This window comes from Hyla sarda, unplaced genomic scaffold (assembly GCF_029499605.1).
Source record: "Hyla sarda isolate aHylSar1 unplaced genomic scaffold, aHylSar1.hap1 scaffold_1944, whole genome shotgun sequence".
NCBI lineage: Eukaryota > Metazoa > Chordata > Amphibia > Anura > Hylidae > Hyla > Hyla sarda.
The window spans coordinates 30,339-53,029 of NW_026608600.1; the positions used below are offsets into that span (position 1 = coordinate 30,339).

Below are 22,691 nucleotides of genomic sequence, written 5' to 3' on the forward strand. Positions count from 1 at the left end.
CCCCTGTCTTGCTGCTTAGCAATAATGGTATGGGTTTAGGTTCTGCTGTGTGTACTGGTGGTTGACTGCCCCCCAGCCCAGAGTGTGCATGGAAAATTGTCTGGCAGCCTCCCTGACAGCAAGCAGTGATAGTGCCCATGAAGGGGACCTTGTTGGGCCCGCCCCATTCACGGTTATCGCTTCTCGGCCTTTTGGCTAAGATCAAGTGTAGTATCTGTTCTTATCAGTTTAATATCTGATACGTCCCCTATCTGGGGACCATATATTAAATGGATTTTTGAGAACGGGGGCCGATTTCGAAGCTTGCTTCCGTCGCCCTATGCATTGACCCGATATGGCAGTATCTTCGGGTACAGTGCACCACCCCCTTACAGGGTTAAAAAGAAAGATTCCTACTTTCATTGCTACCTGCTTGCTGGCTAGCCAGCTAGCCAGCCCTGTGGGCCTTGCTGCTGCTGCAGCCAAAAAACAAAAGGTGGTGCTGCTGCTGCTTCTGCTGCTTCTGCTTCTGCTTGTGTCTGGCCCCTGTTGGAGCGTCCAGGCACAGGACTTCTGCTGCTGCTGACTAAATGGCCTCCTTAATTGGATCATTTGAGTAGCCAGCACACCTGTGCAGGTAGGGCATGACATGATAGGCAGCTGCCTTGATAGCGGGTGGGTGCTGAATGTTCCTAATTGACAAAATAAGATTAATGCTTATGAAGAAATATACAATCTCATCCCTTCCCCAATATCGCGCCACACCCCTACCCCTTAATTCCCTGGTTGAACGTGATGGACATATGTCTTTTTTCGACCGTACTAACTATGTAACTATGTAACATAACATGGGGGGGGGGGGGGGGTCTCCTGGCTGTTCACACAGGTGTGTCATTGCTGTACATTGACCATGCATTGCTTCTGTGGTATTGCAAAGGCAAAGACAAATGCTTCCAGCCATCCATTGCACTAATGGATTGGTCATCAGCTGGCTGTCTATGTCCCGCATCAATATAGACCAAAGTACAGAGGGTTAGGCTATGCTATTGTGCACCTACCTGATGCATCAGAAGGTGCGAGGCCCTTGCTAAATTCTGTGCACAGACTTTGAGATCTATGCTTTAGACTGTATCTAAACCTGCTCCAACATGGACTGACATTCTGGCCTACTTTCAGCCGATGCGACTTGTCTGTCGCTGAACAGTCGCTTTTTATGTATTCAGCACCTATGTATAATGTTGTAAAAATGCTCTAGAAGCTAAAGTCGCAGAAATGTCACACATATTTGGCCTGCAACTTTCTGTGCGACAAATTCAGACAGGAAAAATCAGTATAAATCCTTAGAAAATTATCCCCCAGTGTCTCCATCTGCTGGCGGTATTGAATAAGCATTGCTGCACTGATGGGGTATGCATTAGACGAAAAAAAAGAAGAAAAAGAAGAATAATACGCCCAGAAAAGAGGCGAAAAGGAGAAAAACGTAAAAAAACGTGAAAAAAAAGTAAGAGGAAGAGAAGGGAAAAAAAGGTGGAAATGGGTTTAAAAGTGATTTCGGCGGAGAAATATATATATATATATATATATATATATATATATATATATATATGCGCACACACACACATAGATATAAACGTATTCTCCGTTGAGATATTGCAGCCGCTGCTGTGTCCAGGCCCAGGAGCCTTAGCACTGTGCTGTGATGTCACTCAATACCACTGACATCACTAGGTGTAAACAACATCTCTCCTTTGCTGTGTATGTGACTATGGAGCTGTTTGGTGATGTCGTCTATTACGGCCTTCATAGAAGCAACAGGAGATTGTTGCATCCATCTTGAACCCTCAGAACTACAGTGCTATGATGTCACTCACTTCCACAGGCCTTGCAGAGTGTAAACAACAACAACCCAGCTTTGTTGTGTATGTAACCATAGGGATTTGTGATGTCACCTAGAACCTTCACAGCAGCGACAGCTTTATGAGGAGCATCAGCACTGCTCTGCCTGAGCAGAACCATCACCGCCATAGGTTGTCAAATAACCCGGATTTAACCCACACAGGTAAGTCCAATGGGGTGCAGGCATGTCCTCTATGCTTACAGCTTCCCGTGGGTGTTGGTTTGATACCGTTTGGGGACAGCCAAGGAGGCATCTGCAGGCAACAAAGGTAGGTGTGTGCTTGTGTGTGTGTTTCCTATGCAGATCCTAAGCCCAGTGTCACATGCAAGTAGGAGGAGTAAGAAGGGTTCCTGGCAAATCCGGGTTATGGATTGCATTTAAAAAGGCCCCGTGGGAGTGCAATGGGCCCCTGTCTTGCTGCTTAGCAATAATGGTATGGGTTTAGGTTCTGCTGTGTGTACTGGTGGTTGACTGCCCCCCAGCCCAGAGTGTGCATGGAAAATTGTCTGGCAGCCTCCCTGACAGCAAGCAGTGATAGTGCCCATGAAGGGGACCTTGTTGGGCCCGCCCCTTTCACGGTTATCGCTTCTCGGCCTTTTGGCTAAGATCAAGTGTAGTATCTGTTCTTATCAGTTTAATATCTGATACGTCCCCTATCTGGGGACCATATATTAAATGGATTTTTGAGAACGGGGGCCGATTTCGAAGCTTGCTTCCGTCGCCCTATGCATTGACCCGATATGGCAGTATCTTCGGGTACAGTGCACCACCCCCTTACAGGGTTAAAAAGAAAGATTCCTACTTTCATTGCTACCTGCTTGCTGGCTAGCCAGCTAGCCAGCCCTGTGGGCCTTGCTGCTGCTGCAGCCAAAAAACAAAAGGTGGTGCTGCTGCTGCTTCTGCTGCTTCTGCTTCTGCTTGTGTCTGGCCCCTGTTGGAGCGTCCAGGCACAGGACTTCTGCTGCTGCTGACTAAATGGCCTCCTTAATTGGATCATTTGAGTAGCCAGCACACCTGTGCAGGTAGGGCATGACATGATAGGCAGCTGCCTTGATAGCGGGTGGGTGCTGAATGTTCCTAATTGACAAAATAAGATTAATGCTTATGAAGAAATATAAAATCTCATCCCTTCCCCAATATCGCGCCACACCCCTACCCCTTAATTCCCTGGTTGAACGTGATGGACATATGTCTTTTTTCGACCGTACTAACTATGTAACTATGTAACATAACATGGGGGGGGGGGGGGGGGGGGGTCTCCTGGCTGTTCACACAGGTGTGTCATTGCTGTACATTGACCATGCATTGCTTCTGTGGTATTGCAAAGGCAAAGACAAATGCTTCCAGCCATCCATTGCACTAATGGATTGGTCATCAGCTGGCTGTCTATGTCCCGCATCAATATAGACCAAAGTACAGAGGGTTAGGCTATGCTATTGTGCACCTACCTGATGCATCAGAAGGTGCGAGGCCCTTGCTAAATTCTGTGCACAGACTTTGAGATCTATGCTTTAGACTGTATCTAAACCTGCTCCAACATGGACTGACATTCTGGCCTACTTTCAGCCGATGCGACTTGTCTGTCGCTGAACAGTCGCTTTTTATGTATTCAGCACCTATGTATAATGTTGTAAAAATGCTCTAGAAGCTAAAGTCGCAGAAATGTCACACATATTTGGCCTGCAACTTTCTGTGCGACAAATTCAGACAGGAAAAATCAGTATAAATCCTTAGAAAATTATCCCCCAGTGTCTCCATCTGCTGGCGGTATTGAATAAGCATTGCTGCACTGATGGGGTATGCATTAGACGAAAAAAAAGAAGAAAAAGAAGAATAATACGCCCAGAAAAGAGGCGAAAAGGAGAAAAACGTAAAAAAACGTGAAAAAAAAGTAAGAGGAAGAGAAGGGAAAAAAAGGTGGAAATGGGTTTAAAAGTGATTTCGGCGGAGAAATATATATATATATATATATATATATATATATGCGCACACACACACATAGATATAAACGTATTCTCCGTTGAGATATTGCAGCCGCTGCTGTGTCCAGGCCCAGGAGCCTTAGCACTGTGCTGTGATGTCACTCAATACCACTGACATCACTAGGTGTAAACAACATCTCTCCTTTGCTGTGTATGTGACTATGGAGCTGTTTGGTGATGTCGTCTATTACGGCCTTCATAGAAGCAACAGGAGATTGTTGCATCCATCTTGAACCCTCAGAACTACAGTGCTATGATGTCACTCACTTCCACAGGCCTTGCAGAGTGTAAACAACAACAACCCAGCTTTGTTGTGTATGTAACCATAGGGATTTGTGATGTCACCTAGAACCTTCACAGCAGCGACAGCTTTATGAGGAGCATCAGCACTGCTCTGCCTGAGCAGAACCATCACCGCCATAGGTTGTCAAATAACCCGGATTTAACCCACACAGGTAAGTCCAATGGGGTGCAGGCATGTCCTCTATGCTTACAGCTTCCCGTGGGTGTTGGTTTGATACCGTTTGGGGACAGCCAAGGAGGCATCTGCAGGCAACAAAGGTAGGTGTGTGCTTGTGTGTGTGTTTCCTATGCAGATCCTAAGCCCAGTGTCACATGCAAGTAGGAGGAGTAAGAAGGGTTCCTGGCAAATCCGGGTTATGGATTGCATTTAAAAAGGCCCCGTGGGAGTGCAATGGGCCCCTGTCTTGCTGCTTAGCAATAATGGTATGGGTTTAGGTTCTGCTGTGTGTACTGGTGGTTGACTGCCCCCCAGCCCAGAGTGTGCATGGAAAATTGTCTGGCAGCCTCCCTGACAGCAAGCAGTGATAGTGCCCATGAAGGGGACCTTGTTGGGCCCGCCCCATTCACGGTTATCGCTTCTCGGCCTTTTGGCTAAGATCAAGTGTAGTATCTGTTCTTATCAGTTTAATATCTGATACGTCCCCTATCTGGGGACCATATATTAAATGGATTTTTGAGAACGGGGGCCGATTTCGAAGCTTGCTTCCGTCGCCCTATGCATTGACCCGATATGGCAGTATCTTCGGGTACAGTGCACCACCCCCTTACAGGGTTAAAAAGAAAGATTCCTACTTTCATTGCTACCTGCTTGCTGGCTAGCCAGCTAGCCAGCCCTGTGGGCCTTGCTGCTGCTGCAGCCAAAAAACAAAAGGTGGTGCTGCTGCTGCTTCTGCTGCTTCTGCTTCTGCTTGTGTCTGGCCCCTGTTGGAGCGTCCAGGCACAGGACTTCTGCTGCTGCTGACTAAATGGCCTCCTTAATTGGATCATTTGAGTAGCCAGCACACCTGTGCAGGTAGGGCATGACATGATAGGCAGCTGCCTTGATAGCGGGTGGGTGCTGAATGTTCCTAATTGACAAAATAAGATTAATGCTTATGAAGAAATATAAAATCTCATCCCTTCCCCAATATCGCGCCACACCCCTACCCCTTAATTCCCTGGTTGAACGTGATGGACATATGTCTTTTTTCGACCGTACTAACTATGTAACTATGTAACATAACATGGGGGGGGGGGGGGGGGGGGTCTCCTGGCTGTTCACACAGGTGTGTCATTGCTGTACATTGACCATGCATTGCTTCTGTGGTATTGCAAAGGCAAAGACAAATGCTTCCAGCCATCCATTGCACTAATGGATTGGTCATCAGCTGGCTGTCTATGTCCCGCATCAATATAGACCAAAGTACAGAGGGTTAGGCTATGCTATTGTGCACCTACCTGATGCATCAGAAGGTGCGAGGCCCTTGCTAAATTCTGTGCACAGACTTTGAGATCTATGCTTTAGACTGTATCTAAACCTGCTCCAACATGGACTGACATTCTGGCCTACTTTCAGCCGATGCGACTTGTCTGTCGCTGAACAGTCGCTTTTTATGTATTCAGCACCTATGTATAATGTTGTAAAAATGCTCTAGAAGCTAAAGTCGCAGAAATGTCACACATATTTGGCCTGCAACTTTCTGTGCGACAAATTCAGACAGGAAAAATCAGTATAAATCCTTAGAAAATTATCCCCCAGTGTCTCCATCTGCTGGCGGTATTGAATAAGCATTGCTGCACTGATGGGGTATGCATTAGACGAAAAAAAAGAAGAAAAAGAAGAATAATACGCCCAGAAAAGAGGCGAAAAGGAGAAAAACGTAAAAAAACGTGAAAAAAAAGTAAGAGGAAGAGAAGGGAAAAAAAGGTGGAAATGGGTTTAAAAGTGATTTCGGCGGAGAAATATATATATATATATATATATATATATATATATATATATATATATATATGCGCACACACACACATAGATATAAACGTATTCTCCGTTGAGATATTGCAGCCGCTGCTGTGTCCAGGCCCAGGAGCCTTAGCACTGTGCTGTGATGTCACTCAATACCACTGACATCACTAGGTGTAAACAACATCTCTCCTTTGCTGTGTATGTGACTATGGAGCTGTTTGGTGATGTCGTCTATTACGGCCTTCATAGAAGCAACAGGAGATTGTTGCATCCATCTTGAACCCTCAGAACTACAGTGCTATGATGTCACTCACTTCCACAGGCCTTGCAGAGTGTAAACAACAACAACCCAGCTTTGTTGTGTATGTAACCATAGGGATTTGTGATGTCACCTAGAACCTTCACAGCAGCGACAGCTTTATGAGGAGCATCAGCACTGCTCTGCCTGAGCAGAACCATCACCGCCATAGGTTGTCAAATAACCCGGATTTAACCCACACAGGTAAGTCCAATGGGGTGCAGGCATGTCCTCTATGCTTACAGCTTCCCGTGGGTGTTGGTTTGATACCGTTTGGGGACAGCCAAGGAGGCATCTGCAGGCAACAAAGGTAGGTGTGTGCTTGTGTGTGTGTTTCCTATGCAGATCCTAAGCCCAGTGTCACATGCAAGTAGGAGGAGTAAGAAGGGTTCCTGGCAAATCCGGGTTATGGATTGCATTTAAAAAGGCCCCGTGGGAGTGCAATGGGCCCCTGTCTTGCTGCTTAGCAATAATGGTATGGGTTTAGGTTCTGCTGTGTGTACTGGTGGTTGACTGCCCCCCAGCCCAGAGTGTGCATGGAAAATTGTCTGGCAGCCTCCCTGACAGCAAGCAGTGATAGTGCCCATGAAGGGGACCTTGTTGGGCCCGCCCCATTCACGGTTATCGCTTCTCGGCCTTTTGGCTAAGATCAAGTGTAGTATCTGTTCTTATCAGTTTAATATCTGATACGTCCCCTATCTGGGGACCATATATTAAATGGATTTTTGAGAACGGGGGCCGATTTCGAAGCTTGCTTCCGTCGCCCTATGCATTGACCCGATATGGCAGTATCTTCGGGTACAGTGCACCACCCCCTTACAGGGTTAAAAAGAAAGATTCCTACTTTCATTGCTACCTGCTTGCTGGCTAGCCAGCTAGCCAGCCCTGTGGGCCTTGCTGCTGCTGCAGCCAAAAAACAAAAGGTGGTGCTGCTGCTGCTTCTGCTGCTTCTGCTTCTGCTTGTGTCTGGCCCCTGTTGGAGCGTCCAGGCACAGGACTTCTGCTGCTGCTGACTAAATGGCCTCCTTAATTGGATCATTTGAGTAGCCAGCACACCTGTGCAGGTAGGGCATGACATGATAGGCAGCTGCCTTGATAGCGGGTGGGTGCTGAATGTTCCTAATTGACAAAATAAGATTAATGCTTATGAAGAAATATAAAATCTCATCCCTTCCCCAATATCGCGCCACACCCCTACCCCTTAATTCCCTGGTTGAACGTGATGGACATATGTCTTTTTTCGACCGTACTAACTATGTAACTATGTAACATAACATGGGGGGGGGGGGGGGGGGGTCTCCTGGCTGTTCACACAGGTGTGTCATTGCTGTACATTGACCATGCATTGCTTCTGTGGTATTGCAAAGGCAAAGACAAATGCTTCCAGCCATCCATTGCACTAATGGATTGGTCATCAGCTGGCTGTCTATGTCCCGCATCAATATAGACCAAAGTACAGAGGGTTAGGCTATGCTATTGTGCACCTACCTGATGCATCAGAAGGTGCGAGGCCCTTGCTAAATTCTGTGCACAGACTTTGAGATCTATGCTTTAGACTGTATCTAAACCTGCTCCAACATGGACTGACATTCTGGCCTACTTTCAGCCGATGCGACTTGTCTGTCGCTGAACAGTCGCTTTTTATGTATTCAGCACCTATGTATAATGTTGTAAAAATGCTCTAGAAGCTAAAGTCGCAGAAATGTCACACATATTTGGCCTGCAACTTTCTGTGCGACAAATTCAGACAGGAAAAATCAGTATAAATCCTTAGAAAATTATCCCCCAGTGTCTCCATCTGCTGGCGGTATTGAATAAGCATTGCTGCACTGATGGGGTATGCATTAGACGAAAAAAAAGAAGAAAAAGAAGAATAATACGCCCAGAAAAGAGGCGAAAAGGAGAAAAACGTAAAAAAACGTGAAAAAAAAGTAAGAGGAAGAGAAGGGAAAAAAAGGTGGAAATGGGTTTAAAAGTGATTTCGGCGGAGAAATATATATATATATATATATATATATATATATATATATATATATATATATATGCGCACACACACACATAGATATAAACGTATTCTCCGTTGAGATATTGCAGCCGCTGCTGTGTCCAGGCCCAGGAGCCTTAGCACTGTGCTGTGATGTCACTCAATACCACTGACATCACTAGGTGTAAACAACATCTCTCCTTTGCTGTGTATGTGACTATGGAGCTGTTTGGTGATGTCGTCTATTACGGCCTTCATAGAAGCAACAGGAGATTGTTGCATCCATCTTGAACCCTCAGAACTACAGTGCTATGATGTCACTCACTTCCACAGGCCTTGCAGAGTGTAAACAACAACAACCCAGCTTTGTTGTGTATGTAACCATAGGGATTTGTGATGTCACCTAGAACCTTCACAGCAGCGACAGCTTTATGAGGAGCATCAGCACTGCTCTGCCTGAGCAGAACCATCACCGCCATAGGTTGTCAAATAACCCGGATTTAACCCACACAGGTAAGTCCAATGGGGTGCAGGCATGTCCTCTATGCTTACAGCTTCCCGTGGGTGTTGGTTTGATACCGTTTGGGGACAGCCAAGGAGGCATCTGCAGGCAACAAAGGTAGGTGTGTGCTTGTGTGTGTGTTTCCTATGCAGATCCTAAGCCCAGTGTCACATGCAAGTAGGAGGAGTAAGAAGGGTTCCTGGCAAATCCGGGTTATGGATTGCATTTAAAAAGGCCCCGTGGGAGTGCAATGGGCCCCTGTCTTGCTGCTTAGCAATAATGGTATGGGTTTAGGTTCTGCTGTGTGTACTGGTGGTTGACTGCCCCCCAGCCCAGAGTGTGCATGGAAAATTGTCTGGCAGCCTCCCTGACAGCAAGCAGTGATAGTGCCCATGAAGGGGACCTTGTTGGGCCCGCCCCATTCACGGTTATCGCTTCTCGGCCTTTTGGCTAAGATCAAGTGTAGTATCTGTTCTTATCAGTTTAATATCTGATACGTCCCCTATCTGGGGACCATATATTAAATGGATTTTTGAGAACGGGGGCCGATTTCGAAGCTTGCTTCCGTCGCCCTATGCATTGACCCGATATGGCAGTATCTTCGGGTACAGTGCACCACCCCCTTACAGGGTTAAAAAGAAAGATTCCTACTTTCATTGCTACCTGCTTGCTGGCTAGCCAGCTAGCCAGCCCTGTGGGCCTTGCTGCTGCTGCAGCCAAAAAACAAAAGGTGGTGCTGCTGCTGCTTCTGCTGCTTCTGCTTCTGCTTGTGTCTGGCCCCTGTTGGAGCGTCCAGGCACAGGACTTCTGCTGCTGCTGACTAAATGGCCTCCTTAATTGGATCATTTGAGTAGCCAGCACACCTGTGCAGGTAGGGCATGACATGATAGGCAGCTGCCTTGATAGCGGGTGGGTGCTGAATGTTCCTAATTGACAAAATAAGATTAATGCTTATGAAGAAATATAAAATCTCATCCCTTCCCCAATATCGCGCCACACCCCTACCCCTTAATTCCCTGGTTGAACGTGATGGACATATGTCTTTTTTCGACCGTACTAACTATGTAACTATGTAACATAACATGGGGGGGGGGGGGGGGTCTCCTGGCTGTTCACACAGGTGTGTCATTGCTGTACATTGACCATGCATTGCTTCTGTGGTATTGCAAAGGCAAAGACAAATGCTTCCAGCCATCCATTGCACTAATGGATTGGTCATCAGCTGGCTGTCTATGTCCCGCATCAATATAGACCAAAGTACAGAGGGTTAGGCTATGCTGTTGTGCACCTACCTGATGCATCAGAAGGTGCGAGGCCCTTGCTAAATTCTGTGCACAGACTTTGAGATCTATGCTTTAGACTGTATCTAAACCTGCTCCAACATGGACTGACATTCTGGCCTACTTTCAGCCGATGCGACTTGTCTGTCGCTGAACAGTCGCTTTTTATGTATTCAGCACCTATGTATAATGTTGTAAAAATGCTCTAGAAGCTAAAGTCGCAGAAATGTCACACATATTTGGCCTGCAACTTTCTGTGCGACAAATTCAGACAGGAAAAATCAGTATAAATCCTTAGAAAATTATCCCCCAGTGTCTCCATCTGCTGGCGGTATTGAATAAGCATTGCTGCACTGATGGGGTATGCATTAGACGAAAAAAAAGAAGAAAAAGAAGAATAATACGCCCAGAAAAGAGGCGAAAAGGAGAAAAACGTAAAAAAACGTGAAAAAAAAGTAAGAGGAAGAGAAGGGAAAAAAAGGTGGAAATGGGTTTAAAAGTGATTTCGGCGGAGAAATATATATATATATATATATATATATATATATATATATATATGCGCACACACACACATAGATATAAACGTATTCTCCGTTGAGATATTGCAGCCGCTGCTGTGTCCAGGCCCAGGAGCCTTAGCACTGTGCTGTGATGTCACTCAATACCACTGACATCACTAGGTGTAAACAACATCTCTCCTTTGCTGTGTATGTGACTATGGAGCTGTTTGGTGATGTCGTCTATTACGGCCTTCATAGAAGCAACAGGAGATTGTTGCATCCATCTTGAACCCTCAGAACTACAGTGCTATGATGTCACTCACTTCCACAGGCCTTGCAGAGTGTAAACAACAACAACCCAGCTTTGTTGTGTATGTAACCATAGGGATTTGTGATGTCACCTAGAACCTTCACAGCAGCGACAGCTTTATGAGGAGCATCAGCACTGCTCTGCCTGAGCAGAACCATCACCGCCATAGGTTGTCAAATAACCCGGATTTAACCCACACAGGTAAGTCCAATGGGGTGCAGGCATGTCCTCTATGCTTACAGCTTCCCGTGGGTGTTGGTTTGATACCGTTTGGGGACAGCCAAGGAGGCATCTGCAGGCAACAAAGGTAGGTGTGTGCTTGTGTGTGTGTTTCCTATGCAGATCCTAAGCCCAGTGTCACATGCAAGTAGGAGGAGTAAGAAGGGTTCCTGGCAAATCCGGGTTATGGATTGCATTTAAAAAGGCCCCGTGGGAGTGCAATGGGCCCCTGTCTTGCTGCTTAGCAATAATGGTATGGGTTTAGGTTCTGCTGTGTGTACTGGTGGTTGACTGCCCCCCAGCCCAGAGTGTGCATGGAAAATTGTCTGGCAGCCTCCCTGACAGCAAGCAGTGATAGTGCCCATGAAGGGGACCTTGTTGGGCCCGCCCCTTTCACGGTTATCGCTTCTCGGCCTTTTGGCTAAGATCAAGTGTAGTATCTGTTCTTATCAGTTTAATATCTGATACGTCCCCTATCTGGGGACCATATATTAAATGGATTTTTGAGAACGGGGGCCGATTTCGAAGCTTGCTTCCGTCGCCCTATGCATTGACCCGATATGGCAGTATCTTCGGGTACAGTGCACCACCCCCTTACAGGGTTAAAAAGAAAGATTCCTACTTTCATTGCTACCTGCTTGCTGGCTAGCCAGCTAGCCAGCCCTGTGGGCCTTGCTGCTGCTGCAGCCAAAAAACAAAAGGTGGTGCTGCTGCTGCTTCTGCTGCTTCTGCTTCTGCTTGTGTCTGGCCCCTGTTGGAGCGTCCAGGCACAGGACTTCTGCTGCTGCTGACTAAATGGCCTCCTTAATTGGATCATTTGAGTAGCCAGCACACCTGTGCAGGTAGGGCATGACATGATAGGCAGCTGCCTTGATAGCGGGTGGGTGCTGAATGTTCCTAATTGACAAAATAAGATTAATGCTTATGAAGAAATATAAAATCTCATCCCTTCCCCAATATCGCGCCACACCCCTACCCCTTAATTCCCTGGTTGAACGTGATGGACATATGTCTTTTTTCGACCGTACTAACTATGTAACTATGTAACATAACATGGGGGGGGGGTCTCCTGGCTGTTCACACAGGTGTGTCATTGCTGTACATTGACCATGCATTGCTTCTGTGGTATTGCAAAGGCAAAGACAAATGCTTCCAGCCATCCATTGCACTAATGGATTGGTCATCAGCTGGCTGTCTATGTCCCGCATCAATATAGACCAAAGTACAGAGGGTTAGGCTATGCTATTGTGCACCTACCTGATGCATCAGAAGGTGCGAGGCCCTTGCTAAATTCTGTGCACAGACTTTGAGATCTATGCTTTAGACTGTATCTAAACCTGCTCCAACATGGACTGACATTCTGGCCTACTTTCAGCCGATGCGACTTGTCTGTCGCTGAACAGTCGCTTTTTATGTATTCAGCACCTATGTATAATGTTGTAAAAATGCTCTAGAAGCTAAAGTCGCAGAAATGTCACACATATTTGGCCTGCAACTTTCTGTGCGACAAATTCAGACAGGAAAAATCAGTATAAATCCTTAGAAAATTATCCCCCAGTGTCTCCATCTGCTGGCGGTATTGAATAAGCATTGCTGCACTGATGGGGTATGCATTAGACGAAAAAAAAGAAGAAAAAGAAGAATAATACGCCCAGAAAAGAGGCGAAAAGGAGAAAAACGTAAAAAAACGTGAAAAAAAAGTAAGAGGAAGAGAAGGGAAAAAAAGGTGGAAATGGGTTTAAAAGTGATTTCGGCGGAGAAATATATATATATATATATATATATATATATATATATATATATATATATATGCGCACACACACACATAGATATAAACGTATTCTCCGTTGAGATATTGCAGCCGCTGCTGTGTCCAGGCCCAGGAGCCTTAGCACTGTGCTGTGATGTCACTCAATACCACTGACATCACTAGGTGTAAACAACATCTCTCCTTTGCTGTGTATGTGACTATGGAGCTGTTTGGTGATGTCGTCTATTACGGCCTTCATAGAAGCAACAGGAGATTGTTGCATCCATCTTGAACCCTCAGAACTACAGTGCTATGATGTCACTCACTTCCACAGGCCTTGCAGAGTGTAAACAACAACAACCCAGCTTTGTTGTGTATGTAACCATAGGGATTTGTGATGTCACCTAGAACCTTCACAGCAGCGACAGCTTTATGAGGAGCATCAGCACTGCTCTGCCTGAGCAGAACCATCACCGCCATAGGTTGTCAAATAACCCGGATTTAACCCACACAGGTAAGTCCAATGGGGTGCAGGCATGTCCTCTATGCTTACAGCTTCCCGTGGGTGTTGGTTTGATACCGTTTGGGGACAGCCAAGGAGGCATCTGCAGGCAACAAAGGTAGGTGTGTGCTTGTGTGTGTGTTTCCTATGCAGATCCTAAGCCCAGTGTCACATGCAAGTAGGAGGAGTAAGAAGGGTTCCTGGCAAATCCGGGTTATGGATTGCATTTAAAAAGGCCCCGTGGGAGTGCAATGGGCCCCTGTCTTGCTGCTTAGCAATAATGGTATGGGTTTAGGTTCTGCTGTGTGTACTGGTGGTTGACTGCCCCCCAGCCCAGAGTGTGCATGGAAAATTGTCTGGCAGCCTCCCTGACAGCAAGCAGTGATAGTGCCCATGAAGGGGACCTTGTTGGGCCCGCCCCTTTCACGGTTATCGCTTCTCGGCCTTTTGGCTAAGATCAAGTGTAGTATCTGTTCTTATCAGTTTAATATCTGATACGTCCCCTATCTGGGGACCATATATTAAATGGATTTTTGAGAACGGGGGCCGATTTCGAAGCTTGCTTCCGTCGCCCTATGCATTGACCCGATATGGCAGTATCTTCGGGTACAGTGCACCACCCCCTTACAGGGTTAAAAAGAAAGATTCCTACTTTCATTGCTACCTGCTTGCTGGCTAGCCAGCTAGCCAGCCCTGTGGGCCTTGCTGCTGCTGCAGCCAAAAAACAAAAGGTGGTGCTGCTGCTGCTTCTGCTGCTTCTGCTTCTGCTTGTGTCTGGCCCCTGTTGGAGCGTCCAGGCACAGGACTTCTGCTGCTGCTGACTAAATGGCCTCCTTAATTGGATCATTTGAGTAGCCAGCACACCTGTGCAGGTAGGGCATGACATGATAGGCAGCTGCCTTGATAGCGGGTGGGTGCTGAATGTTCCTAATTGACAAAATAAGATTAATGCTTATGAAGAAATATAAAATCTCATCCCTTCCCCAATATCGCGCCACACCCCTACCCCTTAATTCCCTGGTTGAACGTGATGGACATATGTCTTTTTTCGACCGTACTAACTATGTAACTATGTAACATAACATGGGGGGGGGGGTCTCCTGGCTGTTCACACAGGTGTGTCATTGCTGTACATTGACCATGCATTGCTTCTGTGGTATTGCAAAGGCAAAGACAAATGCTTCCAGCCATCCATTGCACTAATGGATTGGTCATCAGCTGGCTGTCTATGTCCCGCATCAATATAGACCAAAGTACAGAGGGTTAGGCTATGCTATTGTGCACCTACCTGATGCATCAGAAGGTGCGAGGCCCTTGCTAAATTCTGTGCACAGACTTTGAGATCTATGCTTTAGACTGTATCTAAACCTGCTCCAACATGGACTGACATTCTGGCCTACTTTCAGCCGATGCGACTTGTCTGTCGCTGAACAGTCGCTTTTTATGTATTCAGCACCTATGTATAATGTTGTAAAAATGCTCTAGAAGCTAAAGTCGCAGAAATGTCACACATATTTGGCCTGCAACTTTCTGTGCGACAAATTCAGACAGGAAAAATCAGTATAAATCCTTAGAAAATTATCCCCCAGTGTCTCCATCTGCTGGCGGTATTGAATAAGCATTGCTGCACTGATGGGGTATGCATTAGACGAAAAAAAAGAAGAAAAAGAAGAATAATACGCCCAGAAAAGAGGCGAAAAGGAGAAAAACGTAAAAAAACGTGAAAAAAAAGTAAGAGGAAGAGAAGGGAAAAAAAGGTGGAAATGGGTTTAAAAGTGATTTCGGCGGAGAAATATATATATATATATATATATATATATATATATATATATATATGCGCACACACACACATAGATATAAACGTATTCTCCGTTGAGATATTGCAGCCGCTGCTGTGTCCAGGCCCAGGAGCCTTAGCACTGTGCTGTGATGTCACTCAATACCACTGACATCACTAGGTGTAAACAACATCTCTCCTTTGCTGTGTATGTGACTATGGAGCTGTTTGGTGATGTCGTCTATTACGGCCTTCATAGAAGCAACAGGAGATTGTTGCATCCATCTTGAACCCTCAGAACTACAGTGCTATGATGTCACTCACTTCCACAGGCCTTGCAGAGTGTAAACAACAACAACCCAGCTTTGTTGTGTATGTAACCATAGGGATTTGTGATGTCACCTAGAACCTTCACAGCAGCGACAGCTTTATGAGGAGCATCAGCACTGCTCTGCCTGAGCAGAACCATCACCGCCATAGGTTGTCAAATAACCCGGATTTAACCCACACAGGTAAGTCCAATGGGGTGCAGGCATGTCCTCTATGCTTACAGCTTCCCGTGGGTGTTGGTTTGATACCGTTTGGGGACAGCCAAGGAGGCATCTGCAGGCAACAAAGGTAGGTGTGTGCTTGTGTGTGTGTTTCCTATGCAGATCCTAAGCCCAGTGTCACATGCAAGTAGGAGGAGTAAGAAGGGTTCCTGGCAAATCCGGGTTATGGATTGCATTTAAAAAGGCCCCGTGGGAGTGCAATGGGCCCCTGTCTTGCTGCTTAGCAATAATGGTATGGGTTTAGGTTCTGCTGTGTGTACTGGTGGTTGACTGCCCCCCAGCCCAGAGTGTGCATGGAAAATTGTCTGGCAGCCTCCCTGACAGCAAGCAGTGATAGTGCCCATGAAGGGGACCTTGTTGGGCCCGCCCCTTTCACGGTTATCGCTTCTCGGCCTTTTGGCTAAGATCAAGTGTAGTATCTGTTCTTATCAGTTTAATATCTGATACGTCCCCTATCTGGGGACCATATATTAAATGGATTTTTGAGAACGGGGGCCGATTTCGAAGCTTGCTTCCGTCGCCCTATGCATTGACCCGATATGGCAGTATCTTCGGGTACAGTGCACCACCCCCTTACAGGGTTAAAAAGAAAGATTCCTACTTTCATTGCTACCTGCTTGCTGGCTAGCCAGCTAGCCAGCCCTGTGGGCCTTGCTGCTGCTGCAGCCAAAAAACAAAAGGTGGTGCTGCTGCTGCTTCTGCTGCTTCTGCTTCTGCTTGTGTCTGGCCCCTGTTGGAGCGTCCAGGCACAGGACTTCTGCTGCTGCTGACTAAATGGCCTCCTTAATTGGATCATTTGAGTAGCCAGCACACCTGTGCAGGTAGGGCATGACATGATAGGCAGCTGCCTTGATAGCGGGTGGGTGCTGAATGTTCCTAATTGACAAAATAAGATTAATGCTTATGAAGAAATATAAAATCTCATCCCTTCCCCAATATCGCGCCACACCCCTACCCCTTAATTCCCTGGTTGAACGTGATGGACATATGTCTTTTTTCGACCGTACTAACTATGTAACTATGTAACATAACATGGGGGGGGGGGGGGGGGGGGTCTCCTGGCTGTTCACACAGGTGTGTCATTGCTGTACATTGACCATGCATTGCTTCTGTGGTATTGCAAAGGCAAAGACAAATGCTTCCAGCCATCCATTGCACTAATGGATTGGTCATCAGCTGGCTGTCTATGTCCCGCATCAATATAGACCAAAGTACAGAGGGTTAGGCTATGCTATTGTGCACCTACCTGATGCATCAGAAGGTGCGAGGCCCTTGCTAAATTCTGTGCACAGACTTTGAGATCTATGCTTTAGACTGTATCTAAACCTGCTCCAACATGGACTGACATTCTGGCCTACTTTCAGCCGATGCGACTTGTCTGTCGCTGAACAGTCGCTTTTTATGTATTCAGCACCTATGTATAATGTTGTAAAAATGCTCTAGAAGCTAAAGTCGCAGAAATGTCACACATATTTGGCCTGCAACTTTCTGTGCGACAAATTCAGACAGGAAAAATCAGTATAAATCCTTAGAAAATTATCCCCCAGTGTCTCCATCTGCTGGCGGTATTGAATAAGCATTGCTGCACTGATGGGGTATGCATTAGACGAAAAAAAAGAAGAAAAAGAAGAATAATACGCCCAGAAAAGAGGCGAAAAGGAGAAAAACGTAAAAAAAACGTGAAAAAAAAGTAAGAGGAAGAGAAGGGGAAAAAAGGTGGAAATGGGTTTAAAAGTGATTTCGGCGGAGAAATATATATATATATATATATATATATATATATATATATATATATATGCGCACACACACACATAGATATAAACGTATTCTCCGTTGAGATATTGCAGCCGCTGCTGTGTCCAGGCCCAGGAGCCTTAGCACTGTGCTGTGATGTCACTCAATACCACTGACATCACTAGGTGTAAACAACATCTCTCCTTTGCTGTGTATGTGACTATGGAGCTGTTTGGTGATGTCGTCTATTACGGCCTTCATAGAAGCAACAGGAGATTGTTGCATCCATCTTGAACCCTCAGAACTACAGTGCTATGATGTCACTCACTTCCACAGGCCTTGCAGAGTGTAAACAACAACAACCCAGCTTTGTTGTGTATGTAACCATAGGGATTTGTGATGTCACCTAGAACCTTCACAGCAGCGACAGCTTTATGAGGAGCATCAGCACTGCTCTGCCTGAGCAGAACCATCACCGCCATAGGTTGTCAAATAACCCGGATTTAACCCACACAGGTAAGTCCAATGGGGTGCAGGCATGTCCTCTATGCTTACAGCTTCCCGTGGGTGTTGGTTTGATACCGTTTGGGGACAGCCAAGGAGGCATCTGCAGGCAACAAAGGTAGGTGTGTGCTTGTGTGTGTGTTTCCTATGCAGATCCTAAGCCCAGTGTCACATGCAAGTAGGAGGAGTAAGAAGGGTTCCTGGCAAATCCGGGTTATGGATTGCATTTAAAAAGGCCCCGTGGGAGTGCAATGGGCCCCTGTCTTGCTGCTTAGCAATAATGGTATGGGTTTAGGTTCTGCTGTGTGTACTGGTGGTTGACTGCCCCCCAGCCCAGAGTGTGCATGGAAAATTGTCTGGCAGCCTCCCTGACAGCAAGCAGTGATAGTGCCCATGAAGGGGACCTTGTTGGGCCCGCCCCTTTCACGGTTATCGCTTCTCGGCCTTTTGGCTAAGATCAAGTGTAGTATCTGTTCTTATCAGTTTAATATCTGATACGTCCCCTATCTGGGGACCATATATTAAATGGATTTTTGAGAACGGGGGCCGATTTCGAAGCTTGCTTCCGTCGCCCTATGCATTGACCCGATATGGCAGTATCTTCGGGTACAGTGCACCACCCCCTTACAGGGTTAAAAAGAAAGATTCCTACTTTCATTGCTACCTGCTTGCTGGCTAGCCAGCTAGCCAGCCCTGTGGGCCTTGCTGCTGCTGCAGCCAAAAAACAAAAGGTGGTGCTTCTGCTGCTTCTGCTTCTGCTTGTGTCTGGCCCCTGTTGGAGCGTCCAGGCACAGGACTTCTGCTGCTGCTGACTAAATGGCCTCCTTAATTGGATCATTTGAGTAGCCAGCACACCTGTGCAGGTAGGGCATGACATGATAGGCAGCTGCCTTGATAGCGGGTGGGTGCTGAATGTTCCTAATTGACAAAATAAGATTAATGCTTATGAAGAAATATAAAATCTCATCCCTTCCCCAATATCGCGCCACACCCCTACCCCTTAATTCCCTGGTTGAACGTGATGGACATATGTCTTTTTTCGACCGTACTAACTATGTAACTATGTAACATAACATGGGGGGGGGGTCTCCTGGCTGTTCACACAGGTGTGTCATTGCTGTACATTGACCATGCATTGCTTCTGTGGTATTGCAAAGGCAAAGACAAATGCTTCCAGCCATCCATTGCACTAATGGATTGGTCATCAGCTGGCTGTCTATGTCCCGCATCAATATAGACCAAAGTACAGAGGGTTAGGCTATGCTATTGTGCACCTACCTGATGCATCAGAAGGTGCGAGGCCCTTGCTAAATTCTGTGCACAGACTTTGAGATCTATGCTTTAGACTGTATCTAAACCTGCTCCAACATGGACTGACATTCTGGCCTACTTTCAGCCGATGCGACTTGTCTGTCGCTGAACAGTCGCTTTTTATGTATTCAGCACCTATGTATAATGTTGTAAAAATGCTCTAGAAGCTAAAGTCGCAGAAATGTCACACATATTTGGCCTGCAACTTTCTGTGCGACAAATTCAGACAGGAAAAATCAGTATAAATCCTTAGAAAATTATCCCCCAGTGTCTCCATCTGCTGGCGGTATTGAATAAGCATTGCTGCACTGATGGGGTATGCATTAGACGAAAAAAAAGAAGAAAAAGAAGAATAATACGCCCAGAAAAGAGGCGAAAAGGAGAAAAACGTAAAAAAACGTGAAAAAAAAGTAAGAGGAAGAGAAGGGAAAAAAAGGTGGAAATGGGTTTAAAAGTGATTTCGGCGGAGAAATATATATATATATATATATATATATATATATATATGCGCACACACACACATAGATATAAACGTATTCTCCGTTGAGATATTGCAGCCGCTGCTGTGTCCAGGCCCAGGAGCCTTAGCACTGTGCTGTGATGTCACTCAATACCACTGACATCACTAGGTGTAAACAACATCTCTCCTTTGCTGTGTATGTGACTATGGAGCTGTTTGGTGATGTCGTCTATTACGGCCTTCATAGAAGCAACAGGAGATTGTTGCATCCATCTTGAACCCTCAGAACTACAGTGCTATGATGTCACTCACTTCCACAGGCCTTGCAGAGTGTAAACAACAACAACCCAGCTTTGTTGTGTATGTAACCATAGGGATTTGTGATGTCACCTAGAACCTTCACAGCAGCGACAGCTTTATGAGGAGCATCAGCACTGCTCTGCCTGAGCAGAACCATCACCGCCATAGGTTGTCAAATAACCCGGATTTAACCCACACAGGTAAGTCCAATGGGGTGCAGGCATGTCCTCTATGCTTACAGCTTCCCGTGGGTGTTGGTTTGATACCGTTTGGGGACAGCCAAGGAGGCATCTGCAGGCAACAAAGGTAGGTGTGTGCTTGTGTGTGTGTTTCCTATGCAGATCCTAAGCCCAGTGTCACATGCAAGTAGGAGGAGTAAGAAGGGTTCCTGGCAAATCCGGGTTATGGATTGCATTTAAAAAGGCCCCGTGGGAGTGCAATGGGCCCCTGTCTTGCTGCTTAGCAATAATGGTATGGGTTTAGGTTCTGCTGTGTGTACTGGTGGTTGACTGCCCCCCAGCCCAGAGTGTGCATGGAAAATTGTCTGGCAGCCTCCCTGACAGCAAGCAGTGATAGTGCCCATGAAGGGGACCTTGTTGGGCCCGCCCCTTTCACGGTTATCGCTTCTCGGCCTTTTGGCTAAGATCAAGTGTAGTATCTGTTCTTATCAGTTTAATATCTGATACGTCCCCTATCTGGGGACCATATATTAAATGGATTTTTGAGAACGGGGGCCGATTTCGAAGCTTGCTTCCGTCGCCCTATGCATTGACCCGATATGGCAGTATCTTCGGGTACAGTGCACCACCCCCTTACAGGGTTAAAAAGAAAGATTCCTACTTTCATTGCTACCTGCTTGCTGGCTAGCCAGCTAGCCAGCCCTGTGGGCCTTGCTGCTGCTGCAGCCAAAAAACAAAAGGTGGTGCTGCTGCTGCTTCTGCTGCTTCTGCTTCTGCTTGTGTCTGGCCCCTGTTGGAGCGTCCAGGCACAGGACTTCTGCTGCTGCTGACTAAATGGCCTCCTTAATTGGATCATTTGAGTAGCCAGCACACCTGTGCAGGTAGGGCATGACATGATAGGCAGCTGCCTTGATAGCGGGTGGGTGCTGAATGTTCCTAATTGACAAAATAAGATTAATGCTTATGAAGAAATATAAAATCTCATCCCTTCCCCAATATCGCGCCACACCCCTACCCCTTAATTCCCTGGTTGAACGTGATGGACATATGTCTTTTTTCGACCGTACTAACTATGTAACTATGTAACATAACATGGGGGGGGGGGGTCTCCTGGCTGTTCACACAGGTGTGTCATTGCTGTACATTGACCATGCATTGCTTCTGTGGTATTGCAAAGGCAAAGACAAATGCTTCCAGCCATCCATTGCACTAATGGATTGGTCATCAGCTGGCTGTCTATGTCCCGCATCAATATAGACCAAAGTACAGAGGGTTAGGCTATGCTATTGTGCACCTACCTGATGCATCAGAAGGTGCGAGGCCCTTGCTAAATTCTGTGCACAGACTTTGAGATCTATGCTTTAGACTGTATCTAAACCTGCTCCAACATGGACTGACATTCTGGCCTACTTTCAGCCGATGCGACTTGTCTGTCGCTGAACAGTCGCTTTTTATGTATTCAGCACCTATGTATAATGTTGTAAAAATGCTCTAGAAGCTAAAGTCGCAGAAATGTCACACATATTTGGCCTGCAACTTTCTGTGCGACAAATTCAGACAGGAAAAATCAGTATAAATCCTTAGAAAATTATCCCCCAGTGTCTCCATCTGCTGGCGGTATTGAATAAGCATTGCTGCACTGATGGGGTATGCATTAGACGAAAAAAAAGAAGAAAAAGAAGAATAATACGCCCAGAAAAGAGGCGAAAAGGAGAAAAACGTAAAAAAACGTGAAAAAAAAGTAAGAGGAAGAGAAGGGAAAAAAAGGTGGAAATGGGTTTAAAAGTGATTTCGGCGGAGAAATATATATATATATATATATATATATATATATATATATATATATATGCGCACACACACACATAGATATAAACGTATTCTCCGTTGAGATATTGCAGCCGCTGCTGTGTCCAGGCCCAGGAGCCTTAGCACTGTGCTGTGATGTCACTCAATACCACTGACATCACTAGGTGTAAACAACATCTCTCCTTTGCTGTGTATGTGACTATGGAGCTGTTTGGTGATGTCGTCTATTACGGCCTTCATAGAAGCAACAGGAGATTGTTGCATCCATCTTGAACCCTCAGAACTACAGTGCTATGATGTCACTCACTTCCACAGGCCTTGCAGAGTGTAAACAACAACAACCCAGCTTTGTTGTGTATGTAACCATAGGGATTTGTGATGTCACCTAGAACCTTCACAGCAGCGACAGCTTTATGAGGAGCATCAGCACTGCTCTGCCTGAGCAGAACCATCACCGCCATAGGTTGTCAAATAACCCGGATTTAACCCACACAGGTAAGTCCAATGGGGTGCAGGCATGTCCTCTATGCTTACAGCTTCCCGTGGGTGTTGGTTTGATACCGTTTGGGGACAGCCAAGGAGGCATCTGCAGGCAACAAAGGTAGGTGTGTGCTTGTGTGT

At 46.2% G+C, this 22,691-nt stretch overlaps 10 non-coding genes across 10 annotated transcripts; all 10 read left to right on the plus strand.

Moving 5' to 3' along the window:
• Positions 1–175: 175 nt before the first annotated feature.
• On the plus strand, positions 176–366 carry LOC130316639 (U2 spliceosomal RNA). The gene has a single exon (XR_008863927.1). It is a non-coding gene; the product is annotated as a U2 spliceosomal RNA (small nuclear RNA).
• A 2,091-nt stretch (positions 367–2,457) lies between these two features.
• LOC130316640 (U2 spliceosomal RNA) lies at positions 2,458–2,648 on the plus strand. The gene has a single exon (XR_008863928.1). It is a non-coding gene; the product is annotated as a U2 spliceosomal RNA (small nuclear RNA).
• A 2,084-nt stretch (positions 2,649–4,732) lies between these two features.
• On the plus strand, positions 4,733–4,923 carry LOC130316641 (U2 spliceosomal RNA). The gene has a single exon (XR_008863929.1). It is a non-coding gene; the product is annotated as a U2 spliceosomal RNA (small nuclear RNA).
• Positions 4,924–7,024: 2,101 nt separating this feature from the next.
• On the plus strand, positions 7,025–7,215 carry LOC130316642 (U2 spliceosomal RNA). Its single transcript, XR_008863930.1, has one exon. It is a non-coding gene; the product is annotated as a U2 spliceosomal RNA (small nuclear RNA).
• Positions 7,216–9,317: 2,102 nt separating this feature from the next.
• On the plus strand, positions 9,318–9,508 carry LOC130316645 (U2 spliceosomal RNA). The gene has a single exon (XR_008863932.1). It is a non-coding gene; the product is annotated as a U2 spliceosomal RNA (small nuclear RNA).
• A 2,089-nt stretch (positions 9,509–11,597) lies between these two features.
• On the plus strand, positions 11,598–11,788 carry LOC130316646 (U2 spliceosomal RNA). Its single transcript, XR_008863933.1, has one exon. It is a non-coding gene; the product is annotated as a U2 spliceosomal RNA (small nuclear RNA).
• A 2,091-nt stretch (positions 11,789–13,879) lies between these two features.
• LOC130316647 (U2 spliceosomal RNA) lies at positions 13,880–14,070 on the plus strand. The gene has a single exon (XR_008863934.1). It is a non-coding gene; the product is annotated as a U2 spliceosomal RNA (small nuclear RNA).
• A 2,086-nt stretch (positions 14,071–16,156) lies between these two features.
• Positions 16,157–16,347, plus strand: LOC130316648 (U2 spliceosomal RNA). Its single transcript, XR_008863935.1, has one exon. It is a non-coding gene; the product is annotated as a U2 spliceosomal RNA (small nuclear RNA).
• Positions 16,348–18,445: 2,098 nt separating this feature from the next.
• Positions 18,446–18,636, plus strand: LOC130316649 (U2 spliceosomal RNA). Its single transcript, XR_008863936.1, has one exon. It is a non-coding gene; the product is annotated as a U2 spliceosomal RNA (small nuclear RNA).
• A 2,068-nt stretch (positions 18,637–20,704) lies between these two features.
• Positions 20,705–20,895, plus strand: LOC130316650 (U2 spliceosomal RNA). The gene has a single exon (XR_008863937.1). It is a non-coding gene; the product is annotated as a U2 spliceosomal RNA (small nuclear RNA).
• Positions 20,896–22,691: the final 1,796 nt, after the last annotated feature.